General features: G+C 41.7%; 29 non-coding genes across 29 annotated transcripts; all 29 read right to left on the bottom strand.

Moving 5' to 3' along the window:
• Nucleotides 1-305: 305 nt before the first annotated feature.
• Nucleotides 306-391, bottom strand: TRNAR-UCU (transfer RNA arginine (anticodon UCU)). The gene is given in 2 exon segments: nucleotides 306-341; nucleotides 355-391. It is a non-coding gene; the product is annotated as a tRNA-Arg (tRNA).
• Nucleotides 392-793: 402 nt separating this feature from the next.
• Nucleotides 794-879, bottom strand: TRNAR-UCU (transfer RNA arginine (anticodon UCU)). The gene is given in 2 exon segments: nucleotides 794-829; nucleotides 843-879. It is a non-coding gene; the product is annotated as a tRNA-Arg (tRNA).
• Nucleotides 880-1,345: 466 nt separating this feature from the next.
• Nucleotides 1,346-1,431, bottom strand: TRNAR-UCU (transfer RNA arginine (anticodon UCU)). The gene is given in 2 exon segments: nucleotides 1,346-1,381; nucleotides 1,395-1,431. It is a non-coding gene; the product is annotated as a tRNA-Arg (tRNA).
• Nucleotides 1,432-1,960: 529 nt separating this feature from the next.
• On the bottom strand, nucleotides 1,961-2,046 carry TRNAR-UCU (transfer RNA arginine (anticodon UCU)). The gene is given in 2 exon segments: nucleotides 1,961-1,996; nucleotides 2,010-2,046. It is a non-coding gene; the product is annotated as a tRNA-Arg (tRNA).
• Nucleotides 2,047-2,448: 402 nt separating this feature from the next.
• On the bottom strand, nucleotides 2,449-2,534 carry TRNAR-UCU (transfer RNA arginine (anticodon UCU)). Its single transcript is given in 2 exon segments — nucleotides 2,449-2,484; nucleotides 2,498-2,534. It is a non-coding gene; the product is annotated as a tRNA-Arg (tRNA).
• A 466-nt stretch (nucleotides 2,535-3,000) lies between these two features.
• TRNAR-UCU (transfer RNA arginine (anticodon UCU)) lies at nucleotides 3,001-3,086 on the bottom strand. The gene is given in 2 exon segments: nucleotides 3,001-3,036; nucleotides 3,050-3,086. It is a non-coding gene; the product is annotated as a tRNA-Arg (tRNA).
• Nucleotides 3,087-3,615: 529 nt separating this feature from the next.
• TRNAR-UCU (transfer RNA arginine (anticodon UCU)) lies at nucleotides 3,616-3,701 on the bottom strand. The gene is given in 2 exon segments: nucleotides 3,616-3,651; nucleotides 3,665-3,701. It is a non-coding gene; the product is annotated as a tRNA-Arg (tRNA).
• A 402-nt stretch (nucleotides 3,702-4,103) lies between these two features.
• TRNAR-UCU (transfer RNA arginine (anticodon UCU)) lies at nucleotides 4,104-4,189 on the bottom strand. The gene is given in 2 exon segments: nucleotides 4,104-4,139; nucleotides 4,153-4,189. It is a non-coding gene; the product is annotated as a tRNA-Arg (tRNA).
• A 466-nt stretch (nucleotides 4,190-4,655) lies between these two features.
• Nucleotides 4,656-4,741, bottom strand: TRNAR-UCU (transfer RNA arginine (anticodon UCU)). The gene is given in 2 exon segments: nucleotides 4,656-4,691; nucleotides 4,705-4,741. It is a non-coding gene; the product is annotated as a tRNA-Arg (tRNA).
• Nucleotides 4,742-5,270: 529 nt separating this feature from the next.
• On the bottom strand, nucleotides 5,271-5,356 carry TRNAR-UCU (transfer RNA arginine (anticodon UCU)). Its single transcript is given in 2 exon segments — nucleotides 5,271-5,306; nucleotides 5,320-5,356. It is a non-coding gene; the product is annotated as a tRNA-Arg (tRNA).
• A 402-nt stretch (nucleotides 5,357-5,758) lies between these two features.
• Nucleotides 5,759-5,844, bottom strand: TRNAR-UCU (transfer RNA arginine (anticodon UCU)). The gene is given in 2 exon segments: nucleotides 5,759-5,794; nucleotides 5,808-5,844. It is a non-coding gene; the product is annotated as a tRNA-Arg (tRNA).
• Nucleotides 5,845-6,310: 466 nt separating this feature from the next.
• TRNAR-UCU (transfer RNA arginine (anticodon UCU)) lies at nucleotides 6,311-6,396 on the bottom strand. Its single transcript is given in 2 exon segments — nucleotides 6,311-6,346; nucleotides 6,360-6,396. It is a non-coding gene; the product is annotated as a tRNA-Arg (tRNA).
• Nucleotides 6,397-6,925: 529 nt separating this feature from the next.
• Nucleotides 6,926-7,011, bottom strand: TRNAR-UCU (transfer RNA arginine (anticodon UCU)). The gene is given in 2 exon segments: nucleotides 6,926-6,961; nucleotides 6,975-7,011. It is a non-coding gene; the product is annotated as a tRNA-Arg (tRNA).
• Nucleotides 7,012-7,413: 402 nt separating this feature from the next.
• TRNAR-UCU (transfer RNA arginine (anticodon UCU)) lies at nucleotides 7,414-7,499 on the bottom strand. The gene is given in 2 exon segments: nucleotides 7,414-7,449; nucleotides 7,463-7,499. It is a non-coding gene; the product is annotated as a tRNA-Arg (tRNA).
• A 466-nt stretch (nucleotides 7,500-7,965) lies between these two features.
• On the bottom strand, nucleotides 7,966-8,051 carry TRNAR-UCU (transfer RNA arginine (anticodon UCU)). Its single transcript is given in 2 exon segments — nucleotides 7,966-8,001; nucleotides 8,015-8,051. It is a non-coding gene; the product is annotated as a tRNA-Arg (tRNA).
• Nucleotides 8,052-8,581: 530 nt separating this feature from the next.
• On the bottom strand, nucleotides 8,582-8,667 carry TRNAR-UCU (transfer RNA arginine (anticodon UCU)). The gene is given in 2 exon segments: nucleotides 8,582-8,617; nucleotides 8,631-8,667. It is a non-coding gene; the product is annotated as a tRNA-Arg (tRNA).
• A 402-nt stretch (nucleotides 8,668-9,069) lies between these two features.
• On the bottom strand, nucleotides 9,070-9,155 carry TRNAR-UCU (transfer RNA arginine (anticodon UCU)). Its single transcript is given in 2 exon segments — nucleotides 9,070-9,105; nucleotides 9,119-9,155. It is a non-coding gene; the product is annotated as a tRNA-Arg (tRNA).
• Nucleotides 9,156-9,621: 466 nt separating this feature from the next.
• On the bottom strand, nucleotides 9,622-9,707 carry TRNAR-UCU (transfer RNA arginine (anticodon UCU)). Its single transcript is given in 2 exon segments — nucleotides 9,622-9,657; nucleotides 9,671-9,707. It is a non-coding gene; the product is annotated as a tRNA-Arg (tRNA).
• A 529-nt stretch (nucleotides 9,708-10,236) lies between these two features.
• Nucleotides 10,237-10,322, bottom strand: TRNAR-UCU (transfer RNA arginine (anticodon UCU)). The gene is given in 2 exon segments: nucleotides 10,237-10,272; nucleotides 10,286-10,322. It is a non-coding gene; the product is annotated as a tRNA-Arg (tRNA).
• A 402-nt stretch (nucleotides 10,323-10,724) lies between these two features.
• On the bottom strand, nucleotides 10,725-10,810 carry TRNAR-UCU (transfer RNA arginine (anticodon UCU)). Its single transcript is given in 2 exon segments — nucleotides 10,725-10,760; nucleotides 10,774-10,810. It is a non-coding gene; the product is annotated as a tRNA-Arg (tRNA).
• Nucleotides 10,811-11,276: 466 nt separating this feature from the next.
• Nucleotides 11,277-11,362, bottom strand: TRNAR-UCU (transfer RNA arginine (anticodon UCU)). The gene is given in 2 exon segments: nucleotides 11,277-11,312; nucleotides 11,326-11,362. It is a non-coding gene; the product is annotated as a tRNA-Arg (tRNA).
• Nucleotides 11,363-11,891: 529 nt separating this feature from the next.
• On the bottom strand, nucleotides 11,892-11,977 carry TRNAR-UCU (transfer RNA arginine (anticodon UCU)). Its single transcript is given in 2 exon segments — nucleotides 11,892-11,927; nucleotides 11,941-11,977. It is a non-coding gene; the product is annotated as a tRNA-Arg (tRNA).
• A 402-nt stretch (nucleotides 11,978-12,379) lies between these two features.
• On the bottom strand, nucleotides 12,380-12,465 carry TRNAR-UCU (transfer RNA arginine (anticodon UCU)). Its single transcript is given in 2 exon segments — nucleotides 12,380-12,415; nucleotides 12,429-12,465. It is a non-coding gene; the product is annotated as a tRNA-Arg (tRNA).
• A 466-nt stretch (nucleotides 12,466-12,931) lies between these two features.
• On the bottom strand, nucleotides 12,932-13,017 carry TRNAR-UCU (transfer RNA arginine (anticodon UCU)). Its single transcript is given in 2 exon segments — nucleotides 12,932-12,967; nucleotides 12,981-13,017. It is a non-coding gene; the product is annotated as a tRNA-Arg (tRNA).
• Nucleotides 13,018-13,546: 529 nt separating this feature from the next.
• On the bottom strand, nucleotides 13,547-13,632 carry TRNAR-UCU (transfer RNA arginine (anticodon UCU)). Its single transcript is given in 2 exon segments — nucleotides 13,547-13,582; nucleotides 13,596-13,632. It is a non-coding gene; the product is annotated as a tRNA-Arg (tRNA).
• A 402-nt stretch (nucleotides 13,633-14,034) lies between these two features.
• On the bottom strand, nucleotides 14,035-14,120 carry TRNAR-UCU (transfer RNA arginine (anticodon UCU)). The gene is given in 2 exon segments: nucleotides 14,035-14,070; nucleotides 14,084-14,120. It is a non-coding gene; the product is annotated as a tRNA-Arg (tRNA).
• A 466-nt stretch (nucleotides 14,121-14,586) lies between these two features.
• TRNAR-UCU (transfer RNA arginine (anticodon UCU)) lies at nucleotides 14,587-14,672 on the bottom strand. The gene is given in 2 exon segments: nucleotides 14,587-14,622; nucleotides 14,636-14,672. It is a non-coding gene; the product is annotated as a tRNA-Arg (tRNA).
• A 529-nt stretch (nucleotides 14,673-15,201) lies between these two features.
• On the bottom strand, nucleotides 15,202-15,287 carry TRNAR-UCU (transfer RNA arginine (anticodon UCU)). Its single transcript is given in 2 exon segments — nucleotides 15,202-15,237; nucleotides 15,251-15,287. It is a non-coding gene; the product is annotated as a tRNA-Arg (tRNA).
• Nucleotides 15,288-15,689: 402 nt separating this feature from the next.
• On the bottom strand, nucleotides 15,690-15,775 carry TRNAR-UCU (transfer RNA arginine (anticodon UCU)). The gene is given in 2 exon segments: nucleotides 15,690-15,725; nucleotides 15,739-15,775. It is a non-coding gene; the product is annotated as a tRNA-Arg (tRNA).
• Nucleotides 15,776-16,172: the final 397 nt, after the last annotated feature.

Here is a 16,172-nt window from a genome sequence, read left to right on the forward strand (position 1 = left end):
TAGAGAAGTTTGCATGACTTAGAAATGGGGCTCCTTGCTTGTTGCAAGTCATTCAAGATTTGAACATTGGATTGGCAAACAGCAGGTTTCCTTCCGAGGGCGTGGATTAAAGTGATCAATAAACGTGCATGGATTATCAGGGAAAAGCTGGGCCTTGGTGGTAAGTATTGAACGTTAGATTTAGAAATCACCTGTCTATTTCTCTTTCCTTGTAAGCAGATTTTTCTCATTGGTTCGAGCTGTTGATTTTTCGATTGCTTTTTCCTAACAGTTCTTGAGGCAAAGATTAATTGAAATCCAAAACTCGACTCTGGTGGGACTCGAACCCACAACCTTTGAATCACTACATCCTTCTAGAAGTCCAATGCGCTATCCGTTGCGCCACAGAGCCTTGCACAGCACTGCCTTTCCAGGTTTCTCGGACCAGCTCAGGGAGAAAGGGGCGCTTGATTGGGGAAGTTCGAGAGCCTACAATTCAAAATATCACAAATTGATGAATCCTTATGAGACACCAAACAGAATCTCAGCTTTTAATTTCTAAATGCTGCTTACAGGCCACCCTCAACCAAGCCTTTTCAACACAGAATTCAAGAAAAGTCACAAGAAGAGCCAGCAATTTAGGGTTTTTTTCAGTGGGTGATCAATGAATTTAGGTTCCAGGGTGGTTTATAGCCAAGAACAGTACTCTAAATCCTTAGCGCAATGTTGCATAAATTGACATTGTTCATTTTCAGCTTTCTAAGAAAACTTGAGGTGAGATCACAAAATGTATGCTTTGGTGGAATCCAAAAAGCGACTCTGGTGGGACTCGAACCCACAACCTTTGAATAACTACAGCTGTCTAGAAGTCCAATGCGCTATCCATTGCGCCACAGAGCCATGTAATTGCAGCTCTTTAGACATTTTTAGGCAGCCAAAACCAAAGTCGTGCCATTTCTTTCTAATGAGAAAAACCATGTGTTTCTAACACTTCATTGCTTCATTGGGGAAGTTCAAGAACCTACAATTCAAAATATCACAAATTGATCAATCTTTAAGAGACACCAAACAGAAGCTGAGCTTTTCATTCTTGGCCTCACTCCATTTTTCTAGACATTGCTGAGGGGCTACCTTCAACCAAGCCTTTTCAACACGGAATTCAAGAAAAGTCACATGTAGAGCCGGCAATTGAGGCTTCTTTTCAATGGGTGATCAATGAATTTAGGTTCCAGGCAGGTTTGCAGCTAAGAACAGTGCTCTACATCCTTAAACACAATGTCGCATAGGTTGACATTGTTCATTTTCAGCTTTCTAAGATTACTTAAGGCAAGATCACAAAATGTATGCTTGCGTGGAATCCAAAAAGCGACTCTGGTGGGACTCGAACCCACAACCTTTGAATCACTACAGTTTTCTAGAAGTCCAATGCGCTATCCATTGCGCCACAGAGCCGTGTGCTGTGTGCAGGTTAGACTTTTTTAGGCATTCCAAACCAATGTAGTGCCAAGTTTTGCTGATGAGAAAAAGGATGTTTTTCTCACCCTACTGTTTCGGTGTTAGGACATTTTTTCTCTTCATGCATGAAAGCCAGAAGGGTGAGCAACAAAGTGCACTTTCTCTTGAAAAAAAAAGATTTGGTTAACATGAGTGGATAGGACCTCCATTCAGCCTGCTGGTAGAGAAGTTTGCATGACTTAGAAATGGGGCTCCTTGCTTGTTGCAAGTCATTCAAGATTTGAACATTGGATTGGCAAACAGCAGGTTTCCTTCCGAGGGCGTGGATTAAAGTGATCAATAAACGTGCATGGATTATCAGGGAAAAGCTGGGCCTTGGTGGTAAGTATTGAACGTTAGATTTAGAAATCACCTGTCTATTTCTCTTTCCTTGTAAGCAGATTTTTCTCATTGGTTCGAGCTGTTGATTTTTCGATTGCTTTTTCCTAACAGTTCTTGAGGCAAAGATTAATTGAAATCCAAAACTCGACTCTGGTGGGACTCGAACCCACAACCTTTAAATCACTACATCCTTCTAGAAGTCCAATGCGCTATCCGTTGCGCCACAGAGCCTTGCACAGCACTGCCTTTCCAGGTTTCTCGGACCAGCTCAGGGAGAAAGGGGCGCTTGATTGGGGAAGTTCGAGAGCCTACAATTCAAAATATCACAAATTGATGAATCCTTATGAGACACCAAACAGAATCTCAGCTTTTAATTTCTAAATGCTGCTTACAGGCCACCCTCAACCAAGCCTTTTCAACACAGAATTCAAGAAAAGTCACAAGAAGAGCCAGCAATTTAGGGTTTTTTTCAGTGGGTGATCAATGAATTTAGGTTCCAGGGTGGTTTATAGCCAAGAACAGTACTCTAAATCCTTAGCGCAATGTTGCATAAATTGACATTGTTCATTTTCAGCTTTCTAAGAAAACTTGAGGTGAGATCACAAAATGTATGCTTTGGTGGAATCCAAAAAGCGACTCTGGTGGGACTCGAACCCACAACCTTTGAATAACTACAGCTGTCTAGAAGTCCAATGCGCTATCCATTGCGCCACAGAGCCATGTAATTGCAGCTCTTTAGACATTTTTAGGCAGCCAAAACCAAAGTCGTGCCATTTCTTTCTAATGAGAAAAACCATGTGTTTTTAACACTTCATTGCTTCATTGGGGAAGTTCAAGAACCTACAATTCAAAATATCACAAATTGATCAATCTTTAAGAGACACCAAACAGAAGCTGAGCTTTTCATTCTTGGCCTCACTCCATTTTTCTAGACATTGCTGAGGGGCTACCTTCAACCAAGCCTTTTCAACACGGAATTCAAGAAAAGTCACATGTAGAGCCGGCAATTGAGGCTTCTTTTCAATGGGTGATCAATGAATTTAGGTTCCAGGCAGGTTTGCAGCTAAGAACAGTGCTCTACATCCTTAAACACAATGTCGCATAGGTTGACATTGTTCATTTTCAGCTTTCTAAGATTACTTAAGGCAAGATCACAAAATGTATGCTTGCGTGGAATCCAAAAAGCGACTCTGGTGGGACTCGAACCCACAACCTTTGAATCACTACAGTTTTCTAGAAGTCCAATGCGCTATCCATTGCGCCACAGAGCCGTGTGCTGTGTGCAGGTTAGACTTTTTTAGGCATCCCAAACCAATGTAGTGCCAAGTTTTGCTGATGAGAAAAAGGATGTTTTTCTCACCCTACTGTTTCGGTGTTAGGACATTTTTTCTCTTCATGCATGAAAGCCAGAAGGGTGAGCAACAAAGTGCACTTTCTCTTGAAAAAAAAAGATTTGGTTAACATGAGTGGATAGGACCTCCATTCAGCCTGCTGGTAGAGAAGTTTGCATGACTTAGAAATGGGGCTCCTTGCTTGTTGCAAGTCATTCAAGATTTGAACATTGGATTGGCAAACAGCAGGTTTCCTTCCGAGGGCGTGGATTAAAGTGATCAATAAACGTGCATGGATTATCAGGGAAAAGCTGGGCCTTGGTGGTAAGTATTGAACGTTAGATTTAGAAATAACCTGTCTATTTCTCTTTCCTTGTAAGCAGATTTTTCTCATTGGTTCGAGCTGTTGATTTTTCGATTGCTTTTTCCTAACAGTTCTTGAGGCAAAGATTAATTGAAATCCAAAACTCGACTCTGGTGGGACTCGAACCCACAACCTTTGAATCACTACATCCTTCTAGAAGTCCAATGCGCTATCCGTTGCGCCACAGAGCCTTGCACAGCACTGCCTTTCCAGGTTTCTCGGACCAGCTCAGGGAGAAAGGGGCGCTTGATTGGGGAAGTTCGAGAGCCTACAATTCAAAATATCACAAATTGATGAATCCTTATGAGACACCAAACAGAATCTCAGCTTTTAATTTCTAAATGCTGCTTACAGGCCACCCTCAACCAAGCCTTTTCAACACAGAATTCAAGAAAAGTCACAAGAAGAGCCAGCAATTTAGGGGTTTTTTCAGTGGGTGATCAATGAATTTAGGTTCCAGGGTGGTTTATAGCCAAGAACAGTACTCTAAATCCTTAGCGCAATGTTGCATAAATTGACATTGTTCATTTTCAGCTTTCTAAGAAAACTTGAGGTGAGATCACAAAATGTATGCTTTGGTGGAATCCAAAAAGCGACTCTGGTGGGACTCGAACCCACAACCTTTGAATAACTACAGCTGTCTAGAAGTCCAATGCGCTATCCATTGCGCCACAGAGCCATGTAATTGCAGCTCTTTAGACATTTTTAGGCAGCCAAAACCAAAGTCGTGCCATTTCTTTCTAATGAGAAAAACCATGTGTTTCTAACACTTCATTGCTTCATTGGGGAAGTTCGAGAACCTACAATTCAAAATATCACAAATTGATCAATCTTTAAGAGACACCAAACAGAAGCTGAGCTTTTCATTCTTGGCCTCACTCCATTTTTCTAGACATTGCTGAGGGGCTACCTTCAACCAAGCCTTTTCAACACGGAATTCAAGAAAAGTCACATGTAGAGCCGGCAATTGAGGCTTCTTTTCAATGGGTGATCAATGAATTTAGGTTCCAGGCAGGTTTGCAGCTAAGAACAGTGCTCTACATCCTTAAACACAATGTCGCATAGGTTGACATTGTTCATTTTCAGCTTTCTAAGATTACTTAAGGCAAGATCACAAAATGTATGCTTGCGTGGAATCCAAAAAGCGACTCTGGTGGGACTCGAACCCACAACCTTTGAATCACTACAGTTTTCTAGAAGTCCAATGCGCTATCCATTGCGCCACAGAGCCGTGTGCTGTGTGCAGGTTAGACTTTTTTAGGCATCCCAAACCAATGTAGTGCCAAGTTTTGCTGATGAGAAAAAGGATGTTTTTCTCACCCTACTGTTTCGGTGTTAGGACATTTTTTCCCTTCATGCATGAAAGCCAGAAGGGTGAGCAACAAAGTGCACTTTCTCTTGAAAAAAAAAGATTTGGTTAACATGAGTGGATAGGACCTCCATTCAGCCTGCTGGTAGAGAAGTTTGCATGACTTAGAAATGGGGCTCCTTGCTTGTTGCAAGTCATTCAAGATTTGAACATTGGATTGGCAAACAGCAGGTTTCCTTCCGAGGGCGTGGATTAAAGTGATCAATAAACGTGCATGGATTATCAGGGAAAAGCTGGGCCTTGGTGGTAAGTATTGAACGTTAGATTTAGAAATCACCTGTCTATTTCTCTTTCCTTGTAAGCAGATTTTTCTCATTGGTTCGAGCTGTTGATTTTTCGATTGCTTTTTCCTAACAGTTCTTGAGGCAAAGATTAATTGAAATCCAAAACTCGACTCTGGTGGGACTCGAACCCACAACCTTTGAATCACTACATCCTTCTAGAAGTCCAATGCGCTATCCGTTGCGCCACAGAGCCTTGCACAGCACTGCCTTTCCAGGTTTCTCGGACCAGCTCAGGGAGAAAGGGGCGCTTGATTGGGGAAGTTCGAGAGCCTACAATTCAAAATATCACAAATTGATGAATCCTTATGAGACACCAAACAGAATCTCAGCTTTTAATTTCTAAATGCTGCTTACAGGCCACCCTCAACCAAGCCTTTTCAACACAGAATTCAAGAAAAGTCACAAGAAGAGACAGCAATTTAGGGTTTTTTTCAGTGGGTGATCAATGAATTTAGGTTCCAGGGTGGTTTATAGCCAAGAACAGTACTCTAAATCCTTAGCGCAATGTTGCATAAATTGACATTGTTCATTTTCAGCTTTCTAAGAAAACTTGAGGTGAGATCACAAAATGTATGCTTTGGTGGAATCCAAAAAGCGACTCTGGTGGGACTCGAACCCACAACCTTTGAATAACTACAGCTGTCTAGAAGTCCAATGCGCTATCCATTGCGCCACAGAGCCATGTAATTGCAGCTCTTTAGACATTTTTAGGCAGCCAAAACCAAAGTCGTGCCATTTCTTTCTAATGAGAAAAACCATGTGTTTTTAACACTTCATTGCTTCATTGGGGAAGTTCAAGAACCTACAATTCAAAATATCACAAATTGATCAATCTTTAAGAGACACCAAACAGAAGCTGAGCTTTTCATTCTTGGCCTCACTCCATTTTTCTAGACATTGCTGAGGGGCTACCTTCAACCAAGCCTTTTCAACACGGAATTCAAGAAAAGTCACATGTAGAGCCGGCAATTGAGGCTTCTTTTCAATGGGTGATCAATGAATTTAGGTTCCAGGCAGGTTTGCAGCTAAGAACAGTGCTCTACATCCTTAAACACAATGTCGCATAGGTTGACATTGTTCATTTTCAGCTTTCTAAGATTACTTAAGGCAAGATCACAAAATGTATGCTTGCGTGGAATCCAAAAAGCGACTCTGGTGGGACTCGAACCCACAACCTTTGAATCACTACAGTTTTCTAGAAGTCCAATGCGCTATCCATTGCGCCACAGAGCCGTGTGCTGTGTGCAGGTTAGACTTTTTTAGGCATCCCAAACCAATGTAGTGCCAAGTTTTGCTGATGAGAAAAAGGATGTTTTTCTCACCCTACTGTTTCGGTGTTAGGACATTTTTTCTCTTCATGCATGAAAGCCAGAAGGGTGAGCAACAAAGTGCACTTTCTCTTGAAAAAAAAAGATTTGGTTAACATGAGTGGATAGGACCTCCATTCAGCCTGCTGGTAGAGAAGTTTGCATGACTTAGAAATGGGGCTCCTTGCTTGTTGCAAGTCATTCAAGATTTGAACATTGGATTGGCAAACAGCAGGTTTCCTTCCGAGGGCGTGGATTAAAGTGATCAATAAACGTGCATGGATTATCAGGGAAAAGCTGGGCCTTGGTGGTAAGTATTGAACGTTAGATTTAGAAATCACCTGTCTATTTCTCTTTCCTTGTAAGCAGATTTTTCTCATTGGTTCGAGCTGTTGATTTTTCGATTGCTTTTTCCTAACAGTTCTTGAGGCAAAGATTAATTGAAATCCAAAACTCGACTCTGGTGGGACTCGAACCCACAACCTTTGAATCACTACATCCTTCTAGAAGTCCAATGCGCTATCCGTTGCGCCACAGAGCCTTGCACAGCACTGCCTTTCCAGGTTTCTCAGACGAGCTCAGGGAGAAAGGGGCGCTTGATTGGGGAAGTTCGAGAGCCTACAATTCAAAATATCACAAATTGATGAATCCTTATGAGACACCAAACAGAATCTCAGCTTTTAATTTCTAAATGCTGCTTACAGGCCACCCTCAACCAAGCCTTTTCAACACAGAATTCAAGAAAAGTCACAAGAAGAGCCAGCAATTTAGGGTTTTTTTCAGTGGGTGATCAATGAATTTAGGTTCCAGGGTGGTTTATAGCCAAGAACAGTACTCTAAATCCTTAGCGCAATGTTGCATAAATTGACATTGTTCATTTTCAGCTTTCTAAGAAAACTTGAGGTGAGATCACAAAATGTATGCTTTGGTGGAATCCAAAAAGCGACTCTGGTGGGACTCGAACCCACAACCTTTGAATAACTACAGCTGTCTAGAAGTCCAATGCGCTATCCATTGCGCCACAGAGCCATGTAATTGCAGCTCTTTAGACATTTTTAGGCAGCCAAAACCAAAGTCGTGCCATTTCTTTCTAATGAGAAAAACCATGTGTTTCTAACACTTCATTGCTTCATTGGGGAAGTTCGAGAACCTACAATTCAAAATATCACAAATTGATCAATCTTTAAGAGACACCAAACAGAAGCTGAGCTTTTCATTCTTGGCCTCACTCCATTTTTCTAGACATTGCTGAGGGGCTACCTTCAACCAAGCCTTTTCAACAAGGAATTCAAGAAAAGTCACATGTAGAGCCGGCAATTGAGGCTTCTTTTCAATGGGTGATCAATGAATTTAGGTTCCAGGCAGGTTTGCAGCTAAGAACAGTGCTCTACATCCTTAAACACAATGTCGCATAGGTTGACATTGTTCATTTTCAGCTTTCTAAGATTACTTAAGGTAAGATCACAAAATGTATGCTTGCGTGGAATCCAAAAAGCGACTCTGGTGGGACTCGAACCCACAACCTTTGAATCACTACAGTTTTCTAGAAGTCCAATGCGCTATCCATTGCGCCACAGAGCCGTGTGCTGTGTGCAGGTTAGACTTTTTTAGGCATCCCAAACCAATGTAGTGCCAAGTTTTGCTGATGAGAAAAAGGATGTTTTTCTCACCCTACTGTTTCGGTGTTAGGACATTTTTTCTCTTCATGCATGAAAGCCAGAAGGGTGAGCAACAAAGTGCACTTTCTCTTGAAAAAAAAAAGATTTGGTTAACATGAGTGGATAGGACCTCCATTCAGCCTGCTGGTAGAGAAGTTTGCATGACTTAGAAATGGGGCTCCTTGCTTGTTGCAAGTCATTCAAGATTTGAACATTGGATTGGCAAACAGCAGGTTTCCTTCCGAGGGCGTGGATTAAAGTGATCAATAAACGTGCATGGATTATCAGGGAAAAGCTGGGCCTTGGTGGTAAGTATTGAACTTTAGATTTAGAAATCACCTGTCTATTTCTCTTTCCTTGTAAGCAGATTTTTCTCATTGGTTCGAGCTGTTGATTTTTCGATTGCTTTTTCCTAACAGTTCTTGAGGCAAAGATTAATTGAAATCCAAAACTCGACTCTGGTGGGACTCGAACCCACAACCTTTGAATCACTACATCCTTCTAGAAGTCCAATGCGCTATCCGTTGCGCCACAGAGCCTTGCACAGCACTGCCTTTCCAGGTTTCTCGGACCAGCTCAGGGAGAAAGGGGCGCTTGATTGGGGAAGTTCGAGAGCCTACAATTCAAAATATCACAAATTGATGAATCCTTATGAGACACCAAACAGAATCTCAGCTTTTAATTTCTAAATGCTGCTTACAGGCCACCCTCAACCAAGCCTTTTCAACACAGAATTCAAGAAAAGTCACAAGAAGAGCCAGCAATTTAGGGTTTTTTTCAGTGGGTGATCAATGAATTTAGGTTCCAGGGTGGTTTATAGCCAAGAACAGTACTCTAAATCCTTAGCGCAATGTTGCATAAATTGACATTGTTCATTTTCAGCTTTCTAAGAAAACTTGAGGTGAGATCACAAAATGTATGCTTTGGTGGAATCCAAAAAGCGACTCTGGTGGGACTCGAACCCACAACCTTTGAATAACTACAGCTGTCTAGAAGTCCAATGCGCTATCCATTGCGCCACAGAGCCATGTAATTGCAGCTCTTTAGACATTTTTAGGCAGCCAAAACCAAAGTCGTGCCATTTCTTTCTAATGAGAAAAACCATGTGTTTCTAACACTTCATTGCTTCATTGGGGAAGTTCGAGAACCTACAATTCAAAATATCACAAATTGATCAATCTTTAAGAGACACCAAACAGAAGCTGAGCTTTTCATTCTTGGCCTCACTCCATTTTTCTAGACATTGCTGAGGGGCTACCTTCAACCAAGCCTTTTCAACACGGAATTCAAGAAAAGTCACATGTAGAGCCGGCAATTGAGGCTTCTTTTCAATGGGTGATCAATGAATTTAGGTTCCAGGCAGGTTTGCAGCTAAGAACAGTGCTCTACATCCTTAAACACAATGTCGCATAGGTTGACATTGTTCATTTTCAGCTTTCTAAGATTACTTAAGGCAAGATCACAAAATGTATGCTTGCGTGGAATCCAAAAAGCGACTCTGGTGGTACTCGAACCCACAACCTTTGAATCACTACAGTTTTCTAGAAGTCCAATGCGCTATCCATTGCGCCACAGAGCCGTGTGCTGTGTGCAGGTTAGACTTTTTTAGGCATCCCAAACCAATGTAGTGCCAAGTTTTGCTGATGAGAAAAAGGATGTTTTTCTCACCCTACTGTTTCGGTGTTAGGACATTTTTTCTCTTCATGCATGAAAGCCAGAAGGGTGAGCAACAAAGTGCACTTTCTCTTGAAAAAAAAAGATTTGGTTAACATGAGTGGATAGGACCTCCATTCAGCCTGCTGGTAGAGAAGTTTGCATGACTTAGAAATGGGGCTCCTTGCTTGTTGCAAGTCATTCAAGATTTGAACATTGGATTGGCAAACAGCAGGTTTCCTTCCGAGGGCGTGGATTAAAGTGATCAATAAACGTGCATGGATTATCAGGGAAAAGCTGGGCCTTGGTGGTAAGTATTGAACGTTAGATTTAGAAATCACCTGTCTATTTCTCTTTCCTTGTAAGCAGATTTTTCTCATTGGTTCGAGCTGTTGATTTTTCGATTGCTTTTTCCTAACAGTTCTTGAGGCAAAGATTAATTGAAATCCAAAACTCGACTCTGGTGGGACTCGAACCCACAACCTTTGAATCACTACATCCTTCTAGAAGTCCAATGCGCTATCCGTTGCGCCACAGAGCCTTGCACAGCACTGCCTTTCCAGGTTTCTCGGACCAGCTCAGGGAGAAAGGGGCGCTTGATTGGGGAAGTTCGAGAGCCTACAATTCAAAATATCACAAATTGATGAATCCTTATGAGACACCAAACAGAATCTCAGCTTTTAATTTCTAAATGCTGCTTACAGGCCACCCTCAACCAAGCCTTTTCAACACAGAATTCAAGAAAAGTCACAAGAAGAGCCAGCAATTTAGGGTTTTTTTCAGTGGGTGATCAATGAATTTAGGTTCCAGGGTGGTTTATAGCCAAGAACAGTACTCTAAATCCTTAGCGCAATGTTGCATAAATTGACATTGTTCATTTTCAGCTTTCTAAGAAAACTTGAGGTGAGATCACAAAATGTATGCTTTGGTGGAATCCAAAAAGCGACTCTGGTGGGACTCGAACCCACAACCTTTGAATAACTACAGCTGTCTAGAAGTCCAATGCGCTATCCATTGCGCCACAGAGCCATGTAATTGCAGCTCTTTAGACATTTTTAGGCAGCCAAAACCAAAGTCGTGCCATTTCTTTCTAATGAGAAAAACCATGTGTTTCTAACACTTCATTGCTTCATTGGGGAAGTTCGAGAACCTACAATTCAAAATATCACAAATTGATCAATCTTTAAGAGACACCAAACAGAAGCTGAGCTTTTCATTCTTGGCCTCACTCCATTTTTCTAGACATTGCTGAGGGGCTACCTTCAACCAAGCCTTTTCAACACGGAATTCAAGAAAAGTCACATGTAGAGCCGGCAATTGAGGCTTCTTTTCAATGGGTGATCAATGAATTTAGGTTCCAGGCAGGTTTGCAGCTAAGAACAGTGCTCTACATCCTTAAACACAATGTCGCATAGGTTGACATTGTTCATTTTCAGCTTTCTAAGATTACTTAAGGCAAGATCACAAAATGTATGCTTGCGTGGAATCCAAAAAGCGACTCTGGTGGGACTCGAACCCACAAGCTTTGAATCACTACAGTTTTCTAGAAGTCCAATGCGCTATCCATTGCGCCACAGAGCCGTGTGCTGTGTGCAGGTTAGACTTTTTTAGGCATCCCAAACCAATGTAGTGCCAAGTTTTGCTGATGAGAAAAAGGATGTTTTTCTCACCCTACTGTTTCGGTGTTAGGACATTTTTTCTCTTCATGCATGAAAGCCAGAAGGGTGAGCAACAAAGTGCACTTTCTCTTGAAAAAAAAAGATTTGGTTAACATGAGTGGATAGGACCTCCATTCAGCCTGCTGGTAGAGAAGTTTGCATGACTTAGAAATGGGGCTCCTTGCTTGTTGCAAGTCATTCAAGATTTGAACATTGGATTGGCAAACAGCAGGTTTCCTTCCGAGGGCGTGGATTAAAGTGATCAATAAACGTGCATGGATTATCAGGGAAAAGCTGGGCCTTGGTGGTAAGTATTGAACGTTAGATTTAGAAATCACCTGTCTATTTCTCTTTCCTTGTAAGCAGATTTTTCTCATTGGTTCGAGCTGTTGATTTTTCGATTGCTTTTTCCTAACAGTTCTTGAGGCAAAGATTAATTGAAATCCAAAACTCGACTCTGGTGGGACTCGAACCCACAACCTTTGAATCACTACATCCTTCTAGAAGTCCAATGCGCTATCCGTTGCGCCACAGAGCCTTGCACAGCACTGCCTTTCCAGGTTTCTCGAACCAGCTCAGGGAGAAAGGGGCGCTTGATTGGGGAAGTTCGAGAGCCTACAATTCAAAATATCACAAATTGATGAATCCTTATGAGACACCAAACAGAATCTCAGCTTTTAATTTCTAAATGCTGCTTACAGGCCACCCTCAACCAAGCCTTTTCAACACAGAATTCAAGAAAAGTCACAAGAAGAGCCAGCAATTTAGGGTTTTTTTCAGTGGGTGATCAATGAATTTAGGTTCCAGGGTGGTTTATAGCCAAGAACAGTACTCTAAATCCTTAGCGCAATGTTGCATAAATTGACATTGTTCATTTTCAGCTTTCTAAGAAAACTTGAGGTGAGATCACAAAATGTATGCTTTGGTGGAATCCAAAAAGCGACTCTGGTGGGACTCGAACCCACAACCTTTGAATAACTACAGCTGTCTAGAAGTCCAATGCGCTATCCATTGCGCCACAGAGCCATGTAATTGCAGCTCTTTAGACATTTTTAGGCAGCCAAAACCAAAGTCGTGCCATTTCTTTCTAATGAGAAAAACCATGTGTTTCTAACACTTCATTGCTTCATTGGGGAAGTTCGAGAACCTACAATTCAAAATATCACAAATTGATCAATCTTTAAGAGACACCAAACAGAAGCTGAGCTTTTCATTCTTGGCCTCACTCCATTTTTCTAGACATTGCTGAGGGGCTACCTTCAACCAAGCCTTTTCAACACGGAATTCAAGAAAAGTCACATGTAGAGCCGGCAATTGAGGCTTCTTTTCAATGGGTGATCAATGAATTTAGGTTCCAGGCAGGTTTGCAGCTAAGAACAGTGCTCTACATCCTTAAACACAATGTCGCATAGGTTGACATTGTTCATTTTCAGCTTTCTAAGATTACTTAAGGCAAGATCACAAAATGTATGCTTGCGTGGAATCCAAAAAGCGACTCTGGTGGGACTCGAACCCACAACCTTTGAATCACTACAGTTTTCTAGAAGTCCAATGCGCTATCCATTGCGCCACAGAGCCGTGTGCTGTGTGCAGGTTAGACTTTTTTAGGCATCCCAAACCAATGTAGTGCCAAGTTTTGCTGATGAGAAAAAGGATGTTTTTCTCACCCTACTGTTTCGGTGTTAGGACATTTTTTCTCTTCATGCATGAAAGCCAGAAGGGTGAGCAACAAAGTGCACTTTCTCTTGAAAAAAAAAGATTTGGTTAACATGAGTGGATAGGACCTCCATTCAGCCTGCTGGTAGAGAAGTTTGCATGACTTAGAAATGGGGCTCCTTGCTTGTTGCAAGTCATTCAAGATTTGAACATTGGATTGGCAAACAGCAGGTTTCCTTCCGAGGGCGTGGATTAAAGTGATCAATAAACGTGCATGGATTATCAGGGAAAAGCTGGGCCTTGGTGGTAAGTATTGAACGTTAGATTTAGAAATCACCTGTCTATTTCTCTTTCCTTGTAAGCAGATTTTTCTCATTGGTTCGAGCTGTTGATTTTTCGATTGCTTTTTCCTAACAGTTCTTGAGGCAAAGATTAATTGAAATCCAAAACTCGACTGTGGTGGGACTCGAACCCACAACCTTTGAATCACTACATCCTTCTAGAAGTCCAATGCGCTATCCGTTGCGCCACAGAGCCTTGCACAGCACTGCCTTTCCAGGTTTCTCGGACCAGCTCAGGGAGAAAGGGGCGCTTGATTGGGGAAGTTCGAGAGCCTACAATTCAAAATATCACAAATTGATGAATCCTTATGAGACACCAAACAGAATCTCAGCTTTTAATTTCTAAATGCTGCTTACAGGCCACCCTCAACCAAGCCTTTTCAACACAGAATTCAAGAAAAGTCACAAGAAGAGCCAGCAATTTAGGGTTTTTTTCAGTGGGTGATCAATGAATTTAGGTTCCAGGGTGGTTTATAGCCAAGAACAGTACTCTAAATCCTTAGCGCAATGTTGCATAAATTGACATTGTTCATTTTCAGCTTTCTAAGAAAACTTGAGGTGAGATCACAAAATGTATGCTTTGGTGGAATCCAAAAAGCAACTCTGCTGGGACTCGAACCCACAACCTTTGAATAACTACAGCTGTCTAGAAGTCCAATGCGCTATCCATTGCGCCACAGAGCCATGTAATTGCAGCTCTTTAGACATTTTTAGGCAGCCAAAACCAAAGTCGTGCCATTTCTTTCTAATGAGAAAAACCATGTGTTTCTAACACTTCATTGCTTCATTGGGGAAGTTCGAGAACCTACAATTCAAAATATCACAAATTGATCAATCTTTAAGAGACACCAAACAGAAGCTGAGCTTTTCATTCTTGGCCTCACTCCATTTTTCTAGACATTGCTGAGGGGCTACCTTCAACCAAGCCTTTTCAACACGGAATTCAAGAAAAGTCACATGTAGAGCCGGCAATTGAGGCTTCTTTTCAATGGGTGATCAATGAATTTAGGTTCCAGGCAGGTTTGCAGCTAAGAACAGTGCTCTACATCCTTAAACACAATGTCGCATAGGTTGACATTGTTCATTTTCAGCTTTCTAAGATTACTTAAGGCAAGATCACAAAATGTATGCTTGCGTGGAATCCAAAAAGCGACTCTGGTGGGACTCGAACCCACAACCTTTGAATCACTACAGTTTTCTAGAAGTCCAATGCGCTATCCATTGCGCCACAGAGCCGTGTGCTGTGTGCAGGTTAGACTTTTTTAGGCATCCCAAACCAATGTAGTGCCAAGTTTTGCTGATGAGAAAAAGGATGTTTTTCTCACCCTACTGTTTCGGTGTTAGGACATTTTTTCTCTTCATGCATGAAAGCCAGAAGGGTGAGCAACAAAGTGCACTTTCTCTTGAAATAAAAAGATTTGGTTAACATGAGTGGATAGAACCTCCATTCAGCCTGCTGGTAGAGAAGTTTGCATGACTTAGAAATGGGGCTCCTTGCTTGTTGCAAGTCATTCAAGATTTGAACATTGGATTGGCAAACAGCAGGTTTCCTTCCGAGGGCGTGGATTAAAGTGATCAATAAACGTGCATGGATTATCAGGGAAAAGCTGGGCCTTGGTGGTAAGTATTGAACGTTAGATTTAGAAATCACCTGTCTATTTCTCTTTCCTTGTAAGAAGATTTTTCTCATTGGTTCGAGCTGTTGATTTTTCGATTGCTTTTTCCTAACAGTTCTTGAGGCAAAGATTAATTGAAATCCAAAACTCGACTCTGGTGGGACTCGAACCCACAACCTTTGAATCACTACATCCTTCTAGAAGTCCAATGCGCTATCCGTTGCGCCACAGAGCCTTGCACAGCACTGCCTTTCCAGGTTTCTCGAACCAGCTCAGGGAGAAAGGGGCGCTTGATTGGGGAAGTTCGAGAGCCTACAATTCAAAATATCACAAATTGATGAATCCTTATGAGACACCAAACAGAATCTCAGCTTTTAATTTCTAAATGCTGCTTACAGGCCACCCTCAACCAAGCCTTTTCAACACAGAATTCAAGAAAAGTCACAAGAAGAGCCAGCAATTTAGGGTTTTTTTCAGTGGGTGATCAATGAATTTAGGTTCCAGGGTGGTTTATAGCCAAGAACAGTACTCTAAATCCTTAGCGCAATGTTGCATAAATTGACATTGTTCATTTTCAGCTTTCTAAGAAAACTTGAGGTGAGATCACAAAATGTATGCTTTGGTGGAATCCAAAAAGCGACTCTGGTGGGACTCGAACCCACAACCTTTGAATAACTACAGCTGTCTAGAAGTCCAATGCGCTATCCATTGCGCCACAGAGCCATGTAATTGCAGCTCTTTAGACATTTTTAGGCAGCCAAAACCAAAGTCGTGCCATTTCTTTCTAATGAGAAAAACCATGTGTTTCTAACACTTCATTGCTTCATTGGGGAAGTTCGAGAACCTACAATTCAAAATATCACAAATTGATCAATCTTTAAGAGACACCAAACAGAAGCTGAGCTTTTCATTCTTGGCCTCACTCCATTTTTCTAGACATTGCTGAGGGGCTACCTTCAACCAAGCCTTTTCAACACGGAATTCAAGAAAAGTCACATGTAGAGCCGGCAATTGAGGCTTCTTTTCAATGGGTGATCAATGAATTTAGGTTCCAGGCAGGTTTGCAGCTAAGAACAGTGCTCTACATCCTTAAACACAATGTCGCATAGGTTGACATTGT

Source organism: Engystomops pustulosus, chromosome 3 (assembly GCF_040894005.1).
Source record: "Engystomops pustulosus chromosome 3, aEngPut4.maternal, whole genome shotgun sequence".
Lineage (NCBI taxonomy): Eukaryota > Metazoa > Chordata > Amphibia > Anura > Leptodactylidae > Engystomops > Engystomops pustulosus.